The sequence below is a fragment of the Apteryx mantelli genome, chromosome 15 (assembly GCF_036417845.1).
Source record: "Apteryx mantelli isolate bAptMan1 chromosome 15, bAptMan1.hap1, whole genome shotgun sequence".
Taxonomy (NCBI): domain Eukaryota; kingdom Metazoa; phylum Chordata; class Aves; order Apterygiformes; family Apterygidae; genus Apteryx; species Apteryx mantelli.
In genome coordinates, this window is record NC_089992.1 from 5,718,691 (window position 1) to 5,729,373 (window position 10,683).

Below are 10,683 nucleotides of genomic sequence, written 5' to 3' on the forward strand. Positions count from 1 at the left end.
TCCCAACGCCACACCCGGATCTTTCTATGCGCAGAGTTTAGCAAACAAGGGTGTTACGAGACAGCTGTGAGCTCCAACAGCAATAAGCAACACTGAATTGCAGCAAACTTAACAACTTTGTTATTCCAAATATTAGCACTACTGATGAACCTTTACTCTGTTTCAAGAGACACATAATTAATTCATTTACAAGACCTGCAGGAGAAGGTTTGTCTCCACAGGAAGGGGCTTTGGCAGATTTGTTGGCAGCGTTTCAGGTGGGTGGGTTCAATTTATATTGCTGTCTGCAAGCTTTTGCTTGCATTCAGGAAAGTGCCCTGAAGTTAGTCTGGGCTCAATTATTCAGTTATAAGCCCCTTTGACTGCAGCTGATTTAGCCCAATCTCTCTCTCAGCTTCATCAGGGCATCCTAAGTTGGGGATGACGTGGCTAAAGCATCCCTGCACTCTCCCACCCGCAGGCTGCAGAGGCCTCGGGTGGGGGACAGATATCAGGGTCTCACTTCTGGTGAAGTCTATAGACAAAACATGTTTTTGTGCAAGCAACTTTTGTGCACGCAACTCAAACACAGCAGCTCCTCGTGAAGAAGCTTCTAGCCTTTTCCTGTCCTTCTCTGAAGGGAGGAACATGATCAAGCCCTCAAGTCCCTCACCATCCTTGCCCTGCACTGGACCTCTAGGAAGGAAGAACGATTTTGTTCCAACAGTGCATGGCAGGGACTCAGGGGGCTACCTCCACGTGAGTAATTGTTCCTTGAGCGGTCCTAAAAGTCAGGTCAATCAGCACAAAAAGGCCTGGGTGGATGCTAGTGAGCTCCCTTAGTCTCCTAAACATAGCAGCTGGGTGGAAACAGCCTGCTGGGAATGGACACTGCATCACTTTAACTCCTGAAGCACCCCCAACATGGTTTTGGAGGGTGGCAGGCAGCACGAGCAACGTATCCAGGACTGTTCTCACACTTGAGCAGGACAGAGGATCGTGTTGAGTTTACTAGTACAGATGTAGCCAGGGGAAGTCAGTGAATGTTTTCTAGCTTTTGGAGATACACGAGTCAAAATGCTCCACAAAGAGCAAGTCAGTAGGCAAAATAGTTAAAATTGAAAACTGTTGAATCTGGCAAAAGATCATGTCATCAGCAAACAACTACAGAAACAAGCTTTGCTGTTGCTGTCTTATTTAGACACCAAAAGAAAGGAGAAAATTAAAGATGGCACCACACTGATACTGCTCATGGACTCTGTCATCTGTCATATTCTATAACCTAACACTTAGCTCAGCCAGCTCGAAAGCTGTACCCACATAACCTAAGGTGAGAATTTAAACTGATAGTTAGACTGGTTCACACAGCTACATGGACATGTTTATTTCAGTGTAATAATGGCTTAATTTGAATTAGTTAAAGTTAATTAGAAAAGGATTTAATGAAGTTTGAGTAAGCTGCCATTATTCCAAAACAAAATTATCCATATAGCCGTTTATTCAGCTTAACTATCTCAGTTTAAAACCTCTTCAGATCATGCCAAAATGACTTTTTTTGCATAGATTCCTACACAGCACAACACCCCCACCCGGAAAAGAGCGGCCCAAACCTATCCCTGATATAATCCCCATTGTCAATATGTTTATTATCACGTACGGCTCAGGATCAAAGGACATGCAGCTAGGAGATCTAATTAAAAAGTGAGGATGCAATAGACAAGCCCCATCTTCTGTTCAATCAGCTCTTGCTTAGTACTGAAATCTGAATTTCACATCGGCTAGCACAGCCCTTGAGGTCAAGAGTTTTGTTCTCCATCTGAATCTAGAGCGGCTCCTTGTCTTGTCCTTTGCTTCTGAAATAACAAGATTGCCTGCCTTGCACAGCTAATCCAAACCAGCCCAGCTGCAAACCTTTCATGTTATCCAGCTGTGATACGTTTAGCTACGATAAAACTTCCTTTGCCTTGAGTTTTTGTTTTCTGCCTTTTTTTAAAGTGTTATGAAACTCTCTATCACAAAATAAATGCAATGTAACAAATAGTTCCTTTTCCTTCTAGTTAATGGTTCCATATGAAAGCAATAAGAACCTACACATGGCAGACTTGGGAATAACGATGACTCTTTGCTTATTTTCTTCTCATTTAGGGAAGACTGTAGTAACCACAGTACAAATAAAACTGTCCTATTTGGCCTGGCCTGCTGGCAGGGTCTTATGTAGGCTTAGAGGATCCTAAACAACTGAGTTTAGGAGAGTACAAGGCAATACTGCCCCTCACCGAGAACGCATAACTGAGTGATCCCAAACAGTTCAGAGGCACTTGTTTTATCTTGCTATGTGATAGACTAAGATCATACCTGTATGTATCCTTTGGGATTTCTCATGTGTGTTTTCATCAGAGTTGCTTTCACTTAGAACAATGATCACAGAATTACAGACTAATTTAGGCTGCAAGGGACCTCTGAAGGTCATCTAGTCCAACCCCTGAATCAAAGCAAGGCCAACTTTAAAGTTAGGTATTAAAATTGTTTGCAGTCCTAAGAAATTGTCTCCCTGGACTTTGTGAACACTAATCAGCAGAGGCTGAGGCCAGACCTGTGAAGCCAGTATGAACCTCATCAAGGGTAACAGAGGTGCAGAAAGAGGAAGGTCTCTGCCCATAAAGTTAATTGAAAAGCTTTCATTGAGCAGCAGAGGAATCAAACCCCAAGCATACAGTAGATCAGGAAACATAATGCAAGGCTTGAGTTACAAGGCAAAGTTCTTCTATTTTTCTTTGTCATTCATATGACAAACATGTTTCTTTGAGCTTTAATTTTCTGGCTAATTATGCTCAGCTCTCCACCTGAGCTGAAAAAAGATTAGATTTCATGTGGTGAAGTACATATTACTTTTGCCCTAAGTATCTGCATCACTTTACAATCTAAATATGAATTCAGAGCAGAAATGTTGAGAAGAAATCCAAGGGTGTTTGCACGTTCATGGCGAAGCTTATTTGCAGTAGGCTACAACTTTTTTAATGCCTAATAGTTTGAGGCATGGGGTTTATTATTGCTTCATGTTGAAAAATATTGAGACGCTTCTACAGAACAGTTCAGCCATTTCTGAAAACAAGCTTCAGGAAGAACAAACAGTCACACCAGTTGTTATGAAAGGCTTAGAACTGTTTTACTGAAACTCCACTAACGTGTATTGGGGGATTGTCTCAAAACGTAGTAGAGGCCAATAAGGGGACAGAAAGGTATCGTTCATTTCCCTCATGAATATTCAACAAAATGTGGCCAAATTATAATCCTCTGCAAATCACCATCTGCGTGTGCTCACTAGAGGTTTGTTAGAGGCTAGCAGCACAATTCCCAAAGCATTCTGTCTTAATTGCATATATGCCATATCTCCCACAGGGCTGTATGCCAACCACATGGGCCTGCTCCATGCCCACATCATCCACTGACCTAGATTCTTCCTGAACTTGCACCTCAGGAGTGGTTGCAGCTCAGTTTAGGACAAACAAGAAATGTGTGAAATCAGATATTTCCAGAACTTGGGAAGTGTTATGGGAGGAGAAGAGACAAGTTCTAGACATAGCAAGAAAGTACAAGACAAGAAAGAAGGTGCCACTAGCATGGTATTCAGGTTACATATTTGAATATGAGATAAGATGGTAATAAAGTATTTTACCCACATTAATTTTGTGTGGTGATAAAGCATCTGGGATGTGATGTCAAAGAGATGAGCAGATGTCCAGGCTTGGCTGCTCTGAGGCAAGCCAGTAGAGCAGTATCTCCATCAGGAAAGTAGTTGAGGTGATAACAGCCAAAGTTGTTATTATGGAAATGATTTGGATACAGATGAAGATAAAGTCAGAGGACACTGCCCTAAAGAGAAAGAAGAAGTGAACAGAACAAGTGTCCTAAGAAGGACACCAAAAGAGCAAACAGAAAGTTAAGGGGAGGAACAGGTTTCCAGGACAGTGTTTTTAAACAAAGATTTCAAGACAGAGACTGTAATCAGATCTGTCAGATGCAGCCAAAATGTCAAGGAAATATGAATGGAATCATGGCCTTCAAATTTGGCCCTGAAGAACTTCCTAGAGATCCTGGCAAGAGCAGTTCCAGTGGAATGGAGAAAGCAAAAGCTAGAATGAAATACAGAGCATTATTATACGCTATAGTGATTGACACCAGAGAGATCTATTCATCCCACAGGCTATTTACTGGGACCTGTTGGGCTAAATCCTTAACTGTGCCAAATCAGTTCAACTCCTCCAGAAGTTTCATTTCATTTCATTTCATTTACATCCCTCACAAATTTCATCCAGAGAAGAAAAGCTAAAATGTTTGCGGGGTTTTTTTTTGTCCCCTCCCCCCTTTTTTAACAAAGAAAGGAACTTTGAGTTGATTTTAGGTCCTCCTATCTGAAATAACCTCCATGTCCTACAATGAGTAATCCTTTTCCCCACAGCTCTAGGAACAGAACACCTTCAATTTCTTATATTGTCTAAACAGTGTAAAATTAGGCAGATCTTAAGCTAGCTGCTCTCATTACACAGTTTGATGAATCTGAAAGGGTAACAAACTCCAGGATGAGTGATTAGTCATTTAGTCTTACAATAGCTTTCTTCCCTTGCCCACTCCTCTTCCTATAAATTTATTTTAAAAAATGAAAACAAAAAACCCACTTGCTATAAATTAACTGAATTATTAATCTCTTATCCTTTGCAGACTTTGCATGTTGGACAATAGCCAGGGGATCACAGTACAGTGTGCTGTTGCAGGTATTCCCTTTAGAGATAGAAGACATATATATTCTTAGACACGCAATAAAACTCGGATGCTTTAAAGCGAGTATGAGATGATCTCCCTTGACACTTTGTTTTTAAATCATCTATCTGGTGATTTAAAACCAATGAGTTTGTGTAAGTCTGGAACTGGATCTATTTGACCATCTTTAGTTTCAGTGACGTCAGAGCTAGAATTATATGGAAAATGCAGTGCTTAGACTTAAAATTAGCAAGAGCTCTCCAGAAGGAACAAAAAAGGTATAAATTATGTCTGATTGAACAAACACAACTCCACTGTTGAACAGCCACTCAATGAAGAGGGCAGGGAGAGGCAATGGAGCACGGTAATGTGTAATATTACTAGTCAATGGGCTGTGTGCAGCAGTGGGCTCCCAAACGCTGGAGGTGTCAGGGAGATAAATAGCAGAGTGTCCTCCTCAAAAATATGATTAATACCCTCCTCGGTCCACTGCTGAAGATGTAGTGGGTGCAGCTGGTTTGGACAGCAGTTGCATAGAGGAAAAATCCAGGACGACTGCAGCAGAGCAGAGAGGGCAAAGAGTAGGACAAGTAGTCAACTGAGTGGGAGTGCTGAGCCCCAACAAGGGGAGAAGTAGGCCAGAGCTGGCAAAGGTCTTTTGGCTGCTGTTTAAGTAATGTTTATAGAACTTTCATGCATGCACAACTGAGTCTTGAGTTCGTGATCTTTGGAGGAAAAAAGGGAGAGAAGCATGTTCGAGTTCATTGTCTCTTGTAATAGTCATGCCAGAGGTGGCTTTCAAGGAGCCGTTCTTCTCTCCTAGCCTGTCCCCCCGAAAAGCCTGTATGTCAGAAAGAAGCAGGTGGAAAACTAAGAAACATTAAAAATAATCTAAAAAAGCATCATTTTTTTCTGCAAACAACTGTGACTTCCTGCAAAAAATCAGGAGTGTGTCAAGTGGGGTTTTCACTCTTCATCGTTTTCAAGGAATCCTCTCAAATTCTCTGAAAACATACTTTCATGCTTCTGTTGTCACAGCAGCCAGGGGAGACTGTCCAGAGCTCAAATTCCCAACATTAGAATCCAAACACACTATAACGTAACTAATGCTCCTGAAATCAAACAAAGGCAGAGGGCTACGGATGGCTTTATTTCTCAGAGCAGTGATCCCTGCCTGTGTTGGTTTGCAGGCAACAATACCGAGGAAGCACTGTGTTACCAGCACTGCCACATTATCGGTCGTCTTGCATCCACAATGAATGTCTCAGGGTCTCCCCTGAAAGCCTCGGGTGGGGACGAATGCCTCAGGCAATCAGTCTCCAGTCATCAAGAAGGTACTGTAAAAGCTGCAAACACGAGGCTAATGCTGAATGGAAGGGCACACATGTTATTAAACATATAACGCTAGCAGTATACACATACACGTCCGTCTAACTTACAATGCCAAAGAAAGGATTGGGGAGGGGAGGAAAAGTTCCAGTGGATTATTGATCTGAAAGACAGTGATTAATAATCACCAGTTTAGTATTCTGCATCACCACTGCCTGTCACACTTCCCTGGAAACAGGATTAATATAAGAAGATATTATATATGTGAGCAAGGCACCAAGGTAGCACTATATTGATCTGAACTTTAGAGCTGTTCAGTGTCATTAGCAAAACCAAAAAGAATGCAGACACTTACAAAAAGGAGGATGGTTGACAAAAAGAAAGTATTTGTTTTTCCTTCTACAAATTTCCAGCAGCCTGCCTGATCTCTTCAATCAGATCCAAAAATTAGCAGCCGCAGATCTGCGCTAAACTCGGTGTAACCTGTACCAGATCAGTCAGCATAGGCACAAAGCCTCCTCACTGAGCTTGCAGGATTGGTGCCTGACTCTAACACAGAAAGTTGATGTAAGAGCTTACAGAACCTACATTTAACACTACAGAAACAGCATTCTTTTCTAAGAGATTTTAGTGAAAGGAATGCTTTTGAAAAAAGCATGCAATCCAGAAAACTATAATATCCCTTTTTACAAAAAAAGTCTAGCCTGACCTACAGAAGGTGTTTTAAGACCAAAAAAGGAAAGTAAAATAAAGCCAGAGTTAATATATTTAAAAACACTTGCCATGAAATGAAAATAATTTAATTGCTTTATTAAACTATTGTCTCAAATTCACTTTGTTCTTTTCCTCTTTTTTCATTTGTGTATAAAGAGGGGACACCATTATTTGTTCAAGATAATATTAAGCATACTCTGCTACTCAATTAGTAAACATGTCAAGAGGTGGGTTAGTTATTCATGGTTCAGGGGCACAGCCCCCTTTCAAAAAGAACTTTTTTTTCACTCTAATGAAATGATGGATAATCTGGAAGTAGGTGCTTTAAGAAGATATTAATCATTCTCTGTGGTAATGTTAATCATGCGTTCCATCATCTCCAGATGCTGTGCATCACCTTCCTCGGAGATAAAGGGCACCCAAGCCAGCAGAGTCCTTTTGATCACCTTTCTCACAGTAACTCTCATAAGGCATTAAAAGAAGTCTTCACATTTCAGGGCATCCTTAAAAATGAAATAGAAAGTGGGAGAGTGAGGTAATGGAAGAATTCATGGACTTCAATCCTGACCCTGTCATTACTTATGCTGCCCAGATGGGAGGTGCGCAGTTCTTTAGTCCTTTGTCCTAATCTTTGACATTTTTCAGTGCAGTGTTTGGTGTGAATGAGGTATGAGGAAAACCCTGATCACAGGAAATAGAAAATTAATTCGCAAGATTTCAGGGAAGGAGTTGAGGGGGAAGCAAAAAAATCAAGCCTTGCTTTCTGTGAAGAAAAACCCAGCAAAATTATTCCCTCATAGCCTGGTGTTCCATTCTTAGGAAACATTAGCAGAAGTCAGGTCAAATTTATCTCAGCATACTGTCTGTGATGTCTCTTCCAGTTAATAAAACACCCTGCCACTGGAGAATCTTCTGGCCAATTAGACCATTTTTATGACTAATCTTTTATAGTTTTTTTTTTAAGTTACGTATAAACCTAGGGCATATCTTAGATGGTTGAAATATCTCCTATCACAGACTTAGATGCTTCAGAGACCCCAACGCCTAGAGAAGAAACTTTGAAGGTCTCTTAAAGGCAAAAAGTTACTTTGTATAAACTATTGAATAAAGATAAACCACAGGGGACCATACCCAGTCAAAGGCAGGCAGTGTTTCTGTCACAGCATATAAGTGTTAAGGAGAAAAGAAGTTGTGTGAACTTGAATAAAATAGTCCAACTTTCTTAAATCCTTTTTTAAATAGTAAATCTGTATACATGGGAGCTGCCCTCCTCTCACAGACAACCAATGATCACATTCAGATGTCACTCCTGATGTACTTCATGGGGTAAGTAAAAAAGAAATTTTTAATTAGAGTCACAGGAAATTTAAAAAACCCTCGCTCTTATAGATATTTTTTTAAATATTTCAACCAAGGTGTTGTCACCACTCTTTGTGGTTTAGATAAAGTTATGCTGAAATACCTTTTTCCCACCTTTGGTATAAGATGTACACAAGATATATGAATAGCTGTATGACAAAATTCACACGGATATAGTTTTGCATATAAAAAGAATGATAATCCCTAGAATACTAAGCATCTTAGCACAGTTTCTACTTGTTTGTCCGGTGAAGAGTTTTCTCTTGCTATTTTGCCAAAATGGGTCATGTTGTGAGCACCTGTTTTTACCCAAGTCCCTTGGCATCTTTCACACCCCTCCCTCAGTGGAAAGACTAACCCGCTGGGCTCACACTGAGCTATGAAGATCGCACCTCCCCACCATCAGAGCTCCTTCGGTGAGGAGGCTCTGTGAACCCTTGGACAGCCCTGTGAGGAAAACAGCTTGCACCTCAGTGAGATTAATGAAAGCACCCTTTGACACGTAGGAAATATTAAAAGGTCACATCAGCAAGACACCAGATGAAGAACCACCACCTTGATGCTTCACTGCTGATATTAAGGGGTTTTGCCATTGAGTTATGTATGTGCTACCCTCAATTCTGCTGGAAAGCGTCGATAAACAGCGTTATCCTATACTCTACAGAACACATGTAAACTGGTCCCTTAAGTCCTCTCTTCACCTTTCTCCAGTAGGAAAAAAGTCTTTCTCCAACAGGAAAACAAAACCATCCTCCCTTTGATGTAAAGCTGCCTCATCTATAATATACAGGTATTTCTGAAGGTTTACACAAATTGTATCTTAATGTTTGGAGGATCTTTGCAGCAAGTCTATGCAGCAGAAAAACTTACTGTTGATTCCCTCTCTGCCACAACTCTAGCTGGGTTTGACATTCCCATGTACTCCTTTCCGTGTTCCCTTTCTGGTACCCACCACACTAACATCAGAAGATCACTGGCACAGGCTTTTTGCAGATGGCAAAGCAGAGAGTCTACTGGATAACTGAAATGCACATGCTTTTTCATTCCTTGTGACCTTGTTCACCTATCTCTATTTAATGGTGGAAATATCATTTCTGACTTACAGCATTACACTACATTATAGTTGCTACTAAGTATACTTGCTACCAGAATGGTTGCATGTTTACATATTTCTTGTCATGGTCAGTTTTAATTCACTTTTTGTAACGACAACTATTGTATTAGGCACAAGCTCTAATGGTCCGCTTACAGTGATGGGAAATTTAGTTAAACAGGCAGAAGAGAGGAATTAAAAGCATCAAGTATTGCCAAACTTATGAAAAGAAATAGGATTTACAGGGTCTTGCTAACAAAAGTTCTGAATTCAGAACATAATACTTCACTCTTTCTGTAAAGTAAAACACTTCAAATTAAACGTATATGAAACACAATAATAACAATAGACCAGAATTTCAAGGTGGCTTCAACCCTTTTCAGTCAAGTGTATACAAATTTGTTTTGAACATCGTAAGAACTGGAATATCAAAAAGTAAGAACATTAAAAGAAGCTTGATCAGGAAAATTAGCAGATATAGAGCTGAAGGGTATTTGGCTGATCCAAGGTGAATGTGTTGATATACTTCCTTTGTGAAATCCTGGAGTGGTTTCCAGGGGAAATAGGTACGTAGTCTCCTACTCTATTTCTTCTGGGAAGTGAAGTACTCTTTCATTATTGGTAAGATAGAGAATTGCCTTTTCTATTCATTGCACTTAGCTCACAGTGAGAGATGATATATAAAAATTTCATTTTGGATGGTGGAATTAGAGTACAGTGATACAAAGGTGCATTGTGGATGAAATCTATAAATCTCGAAAAAAAAGGAAAAAACTGTTTTCTGTCATCACAGAGAGCAGATTTAGATCATGAACGTTACGCATAATGCCAAACCAAATGCATTCACCAGGTATTTTGGTTGATAGAGTCCAGAAATAGAGAGTTTCCTAAAGTTCATCAGACTTCTTTTGTAAGTACACGTGTACATGGGACACCAAGGTATCCTGGAACCAATCCATGGTATTGGCAAAGAATTTCTTTAAGAATTTACTGTTTAGAATATTGCATGCAAAATAGATATCCGCATCCATATTATGGAATCTGCCAGAGTGGAAGAATACTTATGTAGATCGAGGGCCAAATCTGGATTCTGAGCAGTTCCTTAGACTAAAATCCTACTATATTCAGAGTGATTTCCTTGAACAGGGAAGAAATATTGTGCCAAGGTCAAGCAATTTGATTTTGATACTTAGATTTCACTGATCTTGGAAATTCTTCTCACAAGAGTTTGGCTATGAAGGCAGAAATTTCCTGAAGGGTTAATTTGAACTGATCGTTCACCACCTTGAACCACTATCTCACAAGGACAAATGCCTTCTCTTTTCAAAGGCTTGTGATATTTCTGCGATGAAACATAAACTCGACAAGGAAATACATAAAGCAGTCTGCTGGAACCGTGTTGGAGAGACAACTGAACAAACAGCTGGTTAAAGGATTAAAGCCAAAACAAA